This window comes from Thermobia domestica, chromosome 7 (genome assembly GCF_964235325.1).
Source record: "Thermobia domestica chromosome 7, izTheDome1.hap1.1, whole genome shotgun sequence".
NCBI lineage: Eukaryota > Metazoa > Arthropoda > Insecta > Zygentoma > Lepismatidae > Thermobia > Thermobia domestica.
In genome coordinates, this window is record NC_137460.1 from 252,860,680 (window position 1) to 252,873,653 (window position 12,974).

Below are 12,974 nucleotides of genomic sequence, written 5' to 3' on the forward strand. Positions count from 1 at the left end.
CGTGAAGATTTTGGAGCAAATGAGTTGTATTTGTTACAAAATGCAAAAACACTCATTCACAAAGCTAGTAAAGCCATCTCAAACATTATTTTGCGAAGGTTCCCCTTTTGGGGGGCAGGGGCGTAGAAAGGTGGTGGGTGATATGTTACCAAAATCCCAAAATTTATTTTCGGAATGCCAGTAAGCGTGAGATTAATCACAAATGTCACAGAATTAATGGTCCAATGTCCTTACATGTAAGAGTGACTGATAATGGGGCTACAGCCCCCTTTCAAAAATAAAAAATCACCATAAATATCCTTAGTAGGGACATACGAGAAGAAGGTATTTTTGTTAATTAATGTAAAATTAGGCGTCATTGTATCAAATGAGTATGCGTTTTTCAAATCTGGAATGTTATTTTGATAACGCACCGCCTTAGGGGGGCACAGAAGCGAAGTACTCGATGATGGATCTTTATAAAAATTCAAAATTTTGTTCCGGAAATGCCAGTGAACGTCAGATTTTTCACCACTGTCACAGAATTAATATTTTAATGCTCCTTGCATGTGCCAGTTACTTATATTGGGCTATAGCTCCCTCTCAAAAAAAAAAAAATCACCATAAATATCCTTAGTAGTGACATACGAAAAGAAGGTACTTTTTGTCAATTAATGTGTAATTTGGCGTCGTTGTAGCACAAAGGGATGCGTTTTTCACATCTGAAATGTTATTTTAGTAACCACTGCCTTAGGGGGGCACCGGGAGCGAAGCATCAAATGATAGACCTTTATAAAAATTCCAAATTTTATTCTGGAAATGCCAGTGAGCATCACATTAATCATAAATTTCGCAGAATTAATATTCCGATGGTTTTTTGAATGTGCCAGTGATTGACATGGGGCTACAGCCCCCTTCCAGAAAAATCACATAAAAAATTAGCTATAAATAATTTAGGAGGGACATCCGAGAAACCATTATTTCTTGTCAAATTAATGTAAAATAATTTGTTATCTTAGTAAAAAGGTACCGGTACGCGTTTTTGAAATACAGAATGTTATTTTGGTGACACCGGATTAGGAGGGCACAGGGCGCGCAGCATAAACATTTAAATCTTTATTTAAAAAATCCAAATTTTATTCTGGAAGTGTGAGTGAGTATCAGATTAACCACAAATGACACAGAATTAAGATTCCGATGCTCCTTGCATATGCCAGTTATTGATGTGGGGCTACAGCTCCCTTCCACAAATCACGATAAATATCTTTAACAGGGAAACACCGGAAAAAGCTATTTTTTTAAATCAAGTAATGTGAAATTTTGCGCTGGCGTTTTTTTTTTTAATTCGGTATAATTTTGATAACTTACCACCTTTAGCGGCAAAGGAGACGAGGCATAAGATTGTGGATCTTTATGAAAATTCCAAGTTTTATTTTGAAAATGCTAATGAGCGTGAGATTAGTCACAAATGTCACAGAATTAATATTCCGATGCTCTTTGCATGTCCCAGTGACTTATATGGGCTACAGCCCCCTTCCAAAAATCACAAAAATTCACAATAAATATATCATAATTAATATGTAAGTTGTCATTATTGCAAAACAAACAAAAAAATATACAAGAAATCTGGAAATTACTGTAAATGAATAACTTCTGTCAGTGTAACTGAATATGCATATAGCTTTGTTGTTATGGTGTCACTGGAATATAATCAAAGAATTTTATATTTTTAAAAATCAATTAGGGCTCTTTTAATAGCAGAAAATCTCTCACACAAATCACCTACGTATTTTCTACACACTTAAGCAGAACCATCTCGAAATAGAACACAAAATGACAATGGAAAACGTAGCAGGAGCAAAAAAAAAAAAAAAATCTTAATGAAAAGTAAGATCATAAAAATTAAAAGTGAGCTTGAATTTTTAATATTGTTTGCTTTATTCGTAAAAAGAAAAAGCATGCATTTTCATTACTTCTTACACAATAACCGTATTATTATCTAACTTTCCATATAACAACTTACTCGTATGCACTGCAGATGTAATACACACGGTTGTAATAGAAACAAATGTTTCCCGAGGAATAAGAATCAGTTGCTAGAAATTATTCTTTGTTGAAAACTACTCTTTTTGGCTCTACTATTACTAATTGTTTAAAAAAATCATTAACCTAAGTGTAAAACCCATAAAAACAACTTACTTTTATTCGGCATGCCCTCCTGAACGAGCAAGACATAAATTAATGCGATTTACTAAAGAAACTGTGAACACCTTCTCCAACATATCTGGAGTGATCATCTCTATACTGAGGACAATCCTCTGTTTCAAGTCCTCTACACTGTTACATTTTTGGTAGACAATTTGTTTTACGAATCCCTACAAGAAAAAATCGCATAGTATAAGATCCGGACTTCTTGGTGGCCATTCGACACTTGACCCCATAGAAATAATCCGTTCCCCAAATTTCTCTCTCAAAAGATTTATAGTCGTATTTGAGCGATGCGCTGGCGCTCCATCTTGCATAAACCATAATTCATCACTTTGACCTAAATTTAAACGATCAAGTTCAGCAAATACTTTTTCACTTAGTAGCTTTTGGTATTATGACGTTGTTACATTTTCATCAAAAAAGAAAGGTCCTATCACCTCAGTCGCAGTTATACCACACCAAACCATTATTCCTCGTTTGTCCATTGACACTTCTGATCTCACGTTCGGCTGTATCGAAGACCAATATCTTGCATGTGATGAGGACACAGAACCATTTAAGAAGAATTTTGCTTCATCGGAAAACATCACTTGAAATAAGAACATGGGGTTTTCATTTAACTTCTCGATAAACCAGTTACAGAAATAAACACGATCACCATAATCACTTGCACACAATTCAGAAACCATTCGGACCTTGTATGGTTTTACCTTCAAGTTTCTTAAAATTCTTTGTAGCGTAGTTTTCTTAATATTTAAGCCTAAGCTTCGACGAGCAAGGGATTTCCGCGGTGAACTAATAACACATAACAACACCTGTCTTTTTGTTTCTTCTCTAGATATACTTGGAAATCTTCCTGCACTTTTTCTAGATGCAAGATGGGCAGTGTGAAAACAATTGCTGCGGAACTGTTTGTACAAACGGTGAATTTGCATATCGTGTACTTTTAATCCGAGTTCTTTAACTATACGGGATCTTGTTGCTCTTGCAGATTTTTCTGATAAAATGTACCATTCAATTACATTAGCACGCTGATCCTGAGTTAAAGACTGCATGATCGAAGGACACTACAGTATCAATGCACTCTTATAGTATACTGGAAACGACAAGTAATTATCAACTGATTAAGCTAGTTTATCCCCGAGATTCACCTACTATGTAATGTCCATTTCCGAAGAAGTCAATCTAACCCAGGTGTTGATTACAGACACGAAATCCTATTGAACTGTCAACACATTAACTCGTAAATCGTTGGTGTATTGCGATAAGAAAAGGTCTGAAACTGTTGTCAGCACACATGAACAAGAAGTTGAGTCAGGAATTGGATGTTTTATAAACAAAAGTTTGTTGACATTGCTTAAAATCAGCTTACAGTGGGACGCCAACAAATGATTCGGACGTGTTCAAGTGCTTCTTAAACACACATCTCTTAGCATGCATTCTGAATAGGCCAGAGAGAAGCATGGAAGATAATAAAGCAAAGTGGTGTGGTTCTTTAAATTATTTTGGAACCTGGAAGGGGGAATTGAATCACTAAAGTGGTCGCTGGCACATGGAGGTAGCTTCTAAGCATTAATTTTGGTATATTTCCAAATATTTTGACGCTCACGGGAAATAACGAAAAGTTTGAATTTTTCTTACTGCCTATCTTCCCCAATTTGGAGGTTTGGAGTAATAAAACTAGAAACGCCTGTACCATCATAGATGAAAGGGGAGGAAGAAGAGGAATGGTATCGTATTTTCTACCTAAAACTGCTAATTTACAGCAAAATTCGTATAAATATAGAGCAAACTGCTTTCCGCATTTTACATTGAAACTCCAGTTAGGCCAATCAAATTTTGAGTTGATGCCACTAAAAGAGATCAACACATGACCATTATCATATTTTCGCTTTAGCTCTTTTTCTAAACAAACATTTTTCGACAATAATGCCAAATTTCACTTTAATAATGAAAAATATTTACCTTCTGCCAGTAGGTCCTTGCGTATAAGGACTTCATCATGAATTTCTATTGTTTTATGAAAGGGGATTGTAGCCTAATATCAGTCACTGGTACAGTCCGCAGCAAAAAACCTGCAACATGAGCATATATGTTTATTGTGAAATGACGAAGTGTTTTGCTCCAAAATAAGTGTGCAGGGGAGGACGCCGAGGTTTCTCCTGTCGTGATTCATGCCACTTAGACGTTATGTTGATTCCCTGTGCTGTTAGTCGTAGTTTCACAATAAACTTACATGCTCATGTTGCAGGTTCTTTGCTGCGGATTGTACATGGAAATAGCATAGCAGCATTAATTCTGTGCGCCTTGGAATTAATTTCATGCTCATTGGCACTACCAAAATAAAATTTGGAATTTTTATACTTCGGCCCCTGTGCCCTCCAAAGCCAAAATTACCAACCGCGCCCTTTGTCCCCTGTTACCAAAATAACATTTCAGATTTGGAAAATACATAACTTTTTATTACAATAACGCCAAATTTCGCATTAATCGACCAATAGAAAAAAAGCTTCTTCTGGTATGTCCCTGTTAACGATATTTATCGTGATTTTTGCTGATTTGTGGAAGGTGGCTGTAGCACCACTCAATCACTGGCACATGCAAGGAGCATCGGAATATTAATTCTGTGTCATTTGTGATTAATCTAATACTCATTCACACTTCCAGAATAAAATTGGGAATTTTTATAAACATCCATCATTTTAGGTTTCGCCCCCTGTGCCCCCCTAAGGCGGTGCGTTATCAAAATAACATTCCAGAATTGAAAAACGCATACTCTTTTGATACAATGACGCCTAATTTTACATTAATTAAAAAAAAAATACCTTCTTCTCGTATGTCCCTACTAAGGATATTTATGGTGTTTTTTATTTTTGAAAGGGGGCTATAGCCCCATATAAATCACTGGCACATGCAAGGAGCATTAGAATATTATTTCTGTGACAGTGGTGAAAAATCTGACGCTCACTGGCATTTCCGGAACAAAATTTTGAATTTTTATAAAGATCCATCATCGAGTGCGTCGCTCCCTGTGCCGCCCTAAGGCGGTGCGTTATCAAAAGAGCATTCCAGATTTGAAAAACGCATACTCTTTTGATACAATGACGCCTAATTTTACATTAATTAACAAAAATACCTCCTTCTCGTATGTCCCTACTAAGGATATTTATGGTGATTTTTTTATTTTTGAAAGGGGGCTGTAGCCGCCATTATCAGTCACTCTTACATGTAAGGACATTTGAGCATTAATTCTGTAACATTTGTGATTAATCTCACGCTTACTGGCATTCCGAAAATAAATTTTGGGATTTTGGTAACATATCACCGACCACCTTTTTACGCCCCTTGCCCCCCAAAAGGGGAACCTTCGCAAAATAATGTTTGAGATGGCTTTACTAGCTTTGTGAATGAGTGTTTTTGCATTTTGTAACAAATACAACTCATTTGCTCCTAAATCTTCACGAATAATTATTGGAGAAAACTGCTTCTAGAATTTAACATTGAATCTCCCATAAGGAAAATGAACTTTCGTGTTTACACCCCTAAAAGGGGGCTAAACAGCAATTTTCTCTTATTTTTTTTCAGAAATTTGAAAAATTCAGATATTTCTCAATAAGAGTGCCAAATTTTATATTAATAGCCTATAAACTTCATCTTCTCCCAGCGCTGTAGAAAATAACACGAATTATGGAACAGTCTGTATATATTGAATAAAGCGTTCTAGAAAGGAGTGAAGAAGGACAGAGAATTTCTTTTGTTGTGCATTAATCGGGGATTCCGGGGGATCAAGCTAATACTCATTTTGATCTGGAATATCCACATCTAGTGGTTCTTATTTCCATTAGAGATAACAAGCGAAATAGCAGGTAACTCGATTTTTGCCAATTCGAAAATTTTAATCATTCATATTTTATTAATTTCTCAGTGGCATTAAAGAATATTGCCATAGTCGATTATTCACAATCTTAGGTTTAGTTAAAACCGCAGGCATTTCCTGTTTACTGGCTATAATTTGCATAGACAGCAAGCGTGTGCCACTTCGTCTAGGAAAACTTTTACTGAATTTCCAAGTGAATAAGAAGTAATTCCATACTCCTTTTTGTTTTTACTGTTGGAATCCACAAGAATCAAGGGCTTAATTGTGAGTGTAAGAAATGCATATTAAATGCAATTACAACAATTCTAAGTAAAATATAAAAGTGTGTTTAATACTGCGGGTAGTTAGGGATTTAGATCATTTTGGAAATATTATAATCGCGTCGGTCTGATTTACTTCAGTATCCAACCTATGGATTACCATGGGAAAAGTGTCCAGTGGTAAGTAGAAACTATATTCTGTCATAGTATAATACCACATAATATAATACTCTAACACTTGAATATAATGCCACGTTTTGAATGAAATACGCCACTGAAATACACCACTATACACCATTAAGGATAATTTCTTCCTGTGTTTGTAGTCTAATGTCCAAAGTACAGTAAGGATTTCTAATTTATTTCCAAAGAGGGGGGGTCCAAATTTTACACTTCTTAGGCATTCTTCCATTTTCAAGGAACAGAACTCGCACTCAGAAGTCAATTAGATCCATGAAAGCAGAATAAAACACGATTAGTTTATAATATACCCAGTGGATTATTTAGGGGGTGGCTTCCGGGCTTAAGCCCCCCCGAAATATAAGTTAGTATAGTAAAGTAAATGAAATATCTTGCGAAACTTTTACATTTCCCGGCAAATCCCCCCCCCCCGAAAGTTAGCAAAGCCCCTCCCGAAACAAAATGATAAATACGCCACTGAATATACCACTTTCAATTAAAAGATTTAAATAAGTTATAAATAAAGAATAAAGTAATTCTCCATTTAACTAAAAGACTGATATGATACACCATAGTATAAGCAGAATTACCTAACGCAATGTTGATAAAAATTATATAGATATATTAAGTAGTAACAAAAAGAAAAAATGAACTTACAGTAAGGAAACAAAATTAAAAGAAAAAAAGAATTTAGAGTAAAAGAAAAATAAACTTTGCAATAGTAAATGGTAGTTACAACGATTAGAAAGTCTTTACTAGTATAAGGAGGGAGCGTAACCAGTATTGAGCGCACAAGAAATACGCACAGGAAGCCATGCAAGTGGTCGCAATGGAAGTAGTGGTATTAGAAGAAGTTTTTCAAGTAATATTGACTCATAATCAATGTTATAGTGAAAGTAATGAAGGCAATTGTTATGTAATATTTACATTATGCAATTGAACGTAACGAATTTAATTAAGTGGGGGTCGATGGTAATTTACACATGGAATCGAAAAGTGAATAGCTTATATATGCTCATTAGTATTATTATTTAACTTAGATCACAGTACAAATTATATGTATTTTATCATTATTATTATTATTATTAGTAGTAGTAGTAGTAATAGTAGTAGTATTAGTAGTAGTATTGCATGTAAACTTTTTGAGTAAGGCTGCTGTCATTCAACGACCTAATTCCAATAGTAGAGCATTAACCTCAAATAGTAATGATGGTGAGTTCATATTTTAGAACCTTCTTCTTTTTAAAGTAATGCACTTCATTGCATGCAAATTGTAGATAAAGATTGCTGTGTCCATGCTGAGAGTGTGTGCTGATAACAGCTGAGTAAGGAAGTAGATAATTTACTTCCGGAATGCAGAAACTATGCAAGAGAACACTATTAGATAATAGCAGATAATACTGTTATGAAGTAAGATCGTTGAGAAAAGAAACAATGTTTGATTTAACAAATATGAAGTATATCACAATATTTTACTTAACAAATATGAATTATATAACAAAACATATACTTGTTTAAAGAGAAACCTTTGAAAAAGGTACAGAACGTTGCAGGATCAGGCCGGAAATAGACCGGAAATGAAAAAAGTAAAAGAGAAGGAAGGGGTCCTAGCTTCGTAACATAGTACTATGCCTACATTCATGCCAATAACAAAATAAAGGGGGGGTACATAGGTATTTCGGGACTACCTATAGTGCTTACGAAAACGGTGAATTGTGAATTGTCATCCATCTGCAATATTTGTAATACAATAATGTATGTAACTATAATACTTTATATAGAATATACTATAATGTTGCATTGCATTAATACAAACAAAACAAGACGTAGTTACTTACGACCAATGGCAATTAATAGAGGTTTTATCTGTAAAAGGAAGCAAAACATGATTATACAAAATTAAGATTGTTGTCGCTCGTATTCTTTTCTTGTCTTTGTTTTTGTTTTAAATGACAACTTCTACGTTCTCACTGCTTCATTATATAATGTTCTATATAGGCCCTATATATATATATATATATATATATATATATATATATATATATATATATATATATATATATATATATATATATATATATATATATTAACTAACATAACTAAATAATAACTTATACTAAGCTAACGAATACGAATACGGGTACATACAATGCCATGAAATAATATTATATACAGGATATTCTATTCATTGGATGAGATTATATACATAATATTCTATTCCTTTATTGAATCTATACTGTTCATTTACTTTTGAAGAACATAAGAACTCTTAAAGCGAATAAGTACGTATAAAAACACCTTATTTCCTGTCGCATAAAATAGAAAAGAGAGAGAACAACTTAGCTAATCTCGCGTAATTGAGATAGAGACGTATGATATAATTAGCAGATGCGATTCTAATTTACAAGCAATTAATGTTTATCGTTGTAATATATAACATTAACATTTTTATTACAATATATTGTTCTATACTTTAACAACGGGTGTATACAAATAACACATCGTCAAGTTGAGTCTGCACAGTAGGTGCACGGGGCTTAATGAGTACAACGATTTACGTATAGTACATGCATATTGACACACACACACACACACACACACACACATATATATATATATATATATATATATATATATATATATATATATATATATATATATATATATATATATATATATTCCGCATTCATTTATAGCAAGCCTACTATATATGCATATTGAAGACTACGCTGTTGCCACATGAATTAATTATAACTGAATTAAATATCGCATTGCACTAGCTTTTGGGCAAGGATGTCTTTTGGATGTTTTTTGGGCAAGGATGTCCTTTGGGCAAGGAGAGGAATAGTACTCTCGAATCATATACTCCAGATTCTGTTATAGATCGGTGGCGGGGAGTAGTATCCCGTTATCGAAGGGAACTTAACCTAACTTATGAACTTATTCATGCTTCTTCATGTAATCTAAATAATGATCATATATGACTTGTGTTGCATTGTTTTCTTGTGCTTTCTTTTCAGCTTATGGAGGTTATCTGTATATACAGTGTTAATAATTAAGGTCTAGTGAATCGAATTCTTTCTAAAGATATGTCCTGCGTGAATTTTTATTTTCAAAATTCAAATTTGTCGAATTCTTGAAAGTGAGGGGAGGGGGTACCAATACACACTTAAAATTTGGACATTATTAGGAATTTGTACATTTTAAGTTCTACCTACATTATTGTTTTGTCTCTCTCTATTAAGGCGTCTTCTAGAATGTCGTCCTTCTACTATTTGACTGACCTCTACTTGAGTAAAGATTTCCACGACTGAATCTATTTGTTTCACTCCAATTTTGATTTTGATTTTGTCGATTTCGACACACGCGGGCAAAGTGTCCGTAGTTACCACAGGAAATACATTGTATGTCATTGATGTTCATAATTTCATCCTTATGAATTAAGTTAGAGCGGAGACCTCTTTATCCACGTTCTCTACGATTATAGAATCGCTGTCCTCCACGATTTATCGATACATTCTGCCGATTAGAATCTAACTTGGGTTGACTAAATTCTAAATTAAGGAGTTTCAAGGGAGCATTTGCAAGCACATGTAATATCGCCTGAACCTTAGCAGATTCGTAAAGTTTTAGTAGTCTATCAATTTCATCTACATTATCTGACTCACGTGTTATAACATATTGTAAAGCACTAGGATCCAGTCCCTTTAATATGTGTCGCTTCCGCTCAGTTTCACTCATGTTAGGATCTACTTTATTACATAATCTTAATACTGCATAAATATCTTCAGATAATCTTTCATGGGGTGATTTATTTCGTCTTGCCAATAAGGCAAAGGGTTCACCAAGCTCAGAGGAGGCTGCGAAGGCCTTTCTTAGTTGACTTTCTAGATCTTCAAATTTTGTTAGAGTCGATAATGATTCCTTTTTCATATGATACCAGTCAGAAGCGCTTCCTTGTAAATACGCGGGAAAATAATGGCGTTGCATTTCGTCACTCCATTGATATAGGATGGCACAAAGTTTGTACGCGTCAAGGAATAGAGATATGTCCTCATGTGATTTCCCAGAGAAAGGGGGGATGGCAATAGAAGGCAATTTATCATTTACTGTGATTCTAGCCATTTATGAAAAATGTTTTTTTCACTGTTTATCACACTTACTTCGCGTCCTAATGAGACTTCTGATGAACGTTGACTTCTTTTGACATCCGAATTTATTATTGACTCTATTTGGACCTACAAAAGACGAAGTCGTATCCTGTTTTTAATTATATTCTCATTAATGCGATTCATAATTTAAAATCCTTCTAACGGAAGTTTTACTACACCTACATGCCATTCTAGCAGCGAAAGAATATACATTTTGGACGATGGGGTAATATATATATATATATATATATATATATATATATATATATATATATATATATATATATATATATATATATACTTCTAAAAGAGCAGGCAAAATGCATACTTTACTGTGAAATGCAAATTGACAGACAAAGCTTTTATGTAATATTTTAACCGAACTTTTAAGTTCAGTTACGCATGTAGATGACATGACATATATTGATGCCAAGTAAACTGTATCTGTGACAAGAGTTTAAGTAGCGAATACGTTTCTGAAAAAAAAAATAGTTGTAGCGAGGTACAATTTTTATCATGTAGTGCAGGTACTTTTCAAAAGTACCTCTCTGATCACTGCTCATACTAAAATAATGTTGGCAAATAGTGAATATACTATAGAGGAAAGGAGGGCAAAGTAGATATATGAGGCAAAGCGAATAACGCAATTTAGTCAACTGAAAACAGAGAGCAGGAAATGTTTGCCCCAGTTTATGACGTCGCTAGTGAAAGAAAAAAAGGGCGTTCATGTTTTGTATATACGTGTTGTTGTTTCGACGAGAGAGGAGAAAAAAAGAAAATGCGCATTTTGCTAAAAAATTCAAGAAGTAAGGATTTTGAAATATTTTCTTACTATTCCGTAGAATGTTTGCAAACGCACTATGCATGGACAGGGTGGGATTTTACCTTTGTTATCATGTTTGAGAATTATCGTAAATATGTCGTCCATATGCTGTAGACAGTCTTTTGTCTCATGTGGTAGTGTGGGGCAAAGAGAATAGCGATTCACTTTGCCCCAAGCATAATGCAGTATTGTTTTAGAACATCTGTTTGGCACTAAATGTGGTATTGACGGTACGTATACGTTGCAACACAGCTAATTTGAATATTGAATTTGTTCCGTTAACACTCGCCGAACAAAAACAGCAGTAGTAATAGTAGTAGTAGTGGTAGTCGTAGTAGAGTAACATCAGTAGTTGTTGTAGTAGTAAGCTGGGTTAGGATAGGAGTTCACTTAAATAATCGCAGCGGCTATTAACGCAACTTATCCTGTATTAAACTATGTAATTCTATACTACTGTTAAGAAACTATTAGTTTAATTTTACATCTTTTAAAATGATTTTAATTAACTTCAGCTCCTTGTTTGTTTCTTCGTTTCTCTACTTTTTCCCTCGAATCAATTTACGTAAAATGTTTCATACATGTTCAGTACTAATGACTACAGTGGCGTACGGTGAAATTTTGTTCGGGGAGGGGGAAGCTTGAGGTCTCTATGTGCAGAGGAACTAACGAGTACCCCTACCAAGGAATGTTTAAAACAGAAGATTGGGAAGAAGTATAGCAAGTCTACTATGTCTACCGAACCAAGTACTGGTGCAACTTCCGTAAAGGAAGTACCAGAGAAAAGAAGGAAATCTACCATTCAAGGTTCTCCTGCAAGAACAAATGTTTTGCTACGGCTATAGCTCTTCCAAGTACATCTGGAATTACAAAGAAAAAACATTCAAAATCACCAGGAGACGGTAGTTACCAATGCAAGTTCTGTCATGAACATTATTCAGATCCACTTAATGAAGACTGGATTCAGTGTTCTATTTGTCTGTCATGGTTTCACGAAAACTGTACCGATTATTATAAGGGACAAGACATACAGATGGTGATCAGAAAAATGGAAACACCTGAACGAAATTGCAACTTACCAGATTAATATGGTGTCGGGCCACCTTTCGCCTTCAGAACAGCCTTGATGTGATGTGGGATGGAGGCGTAGAGGTCGTGAATGGTAGTAAGTGGAATTTTACACCATTCCTCTTGCAGGGCATCGGCCAGTTCTGTGAGAGAGGATGGAGGTAGAAATCGTCGCCGGAGTCGTGTTTCCAAGACAGACCACAGATGTTCAATTATGTTGAGATCTGGGGATTGGTCGGGCCAGAGGAGGTGTTGAACTTCATACCGATGTTCCTCAAAACCACGCTGCAACAACGCCAGCTGTGTGAATGGGTGCATCATCATCCTGGAAAATGGCGTCATTGTCCGGAAACAACATCCGGACCATAGGATGCAAGTGGTCTCCTAAAATTGCGACATAATCGTTGGCAGTGATTCGTCCCCTAAGTGTG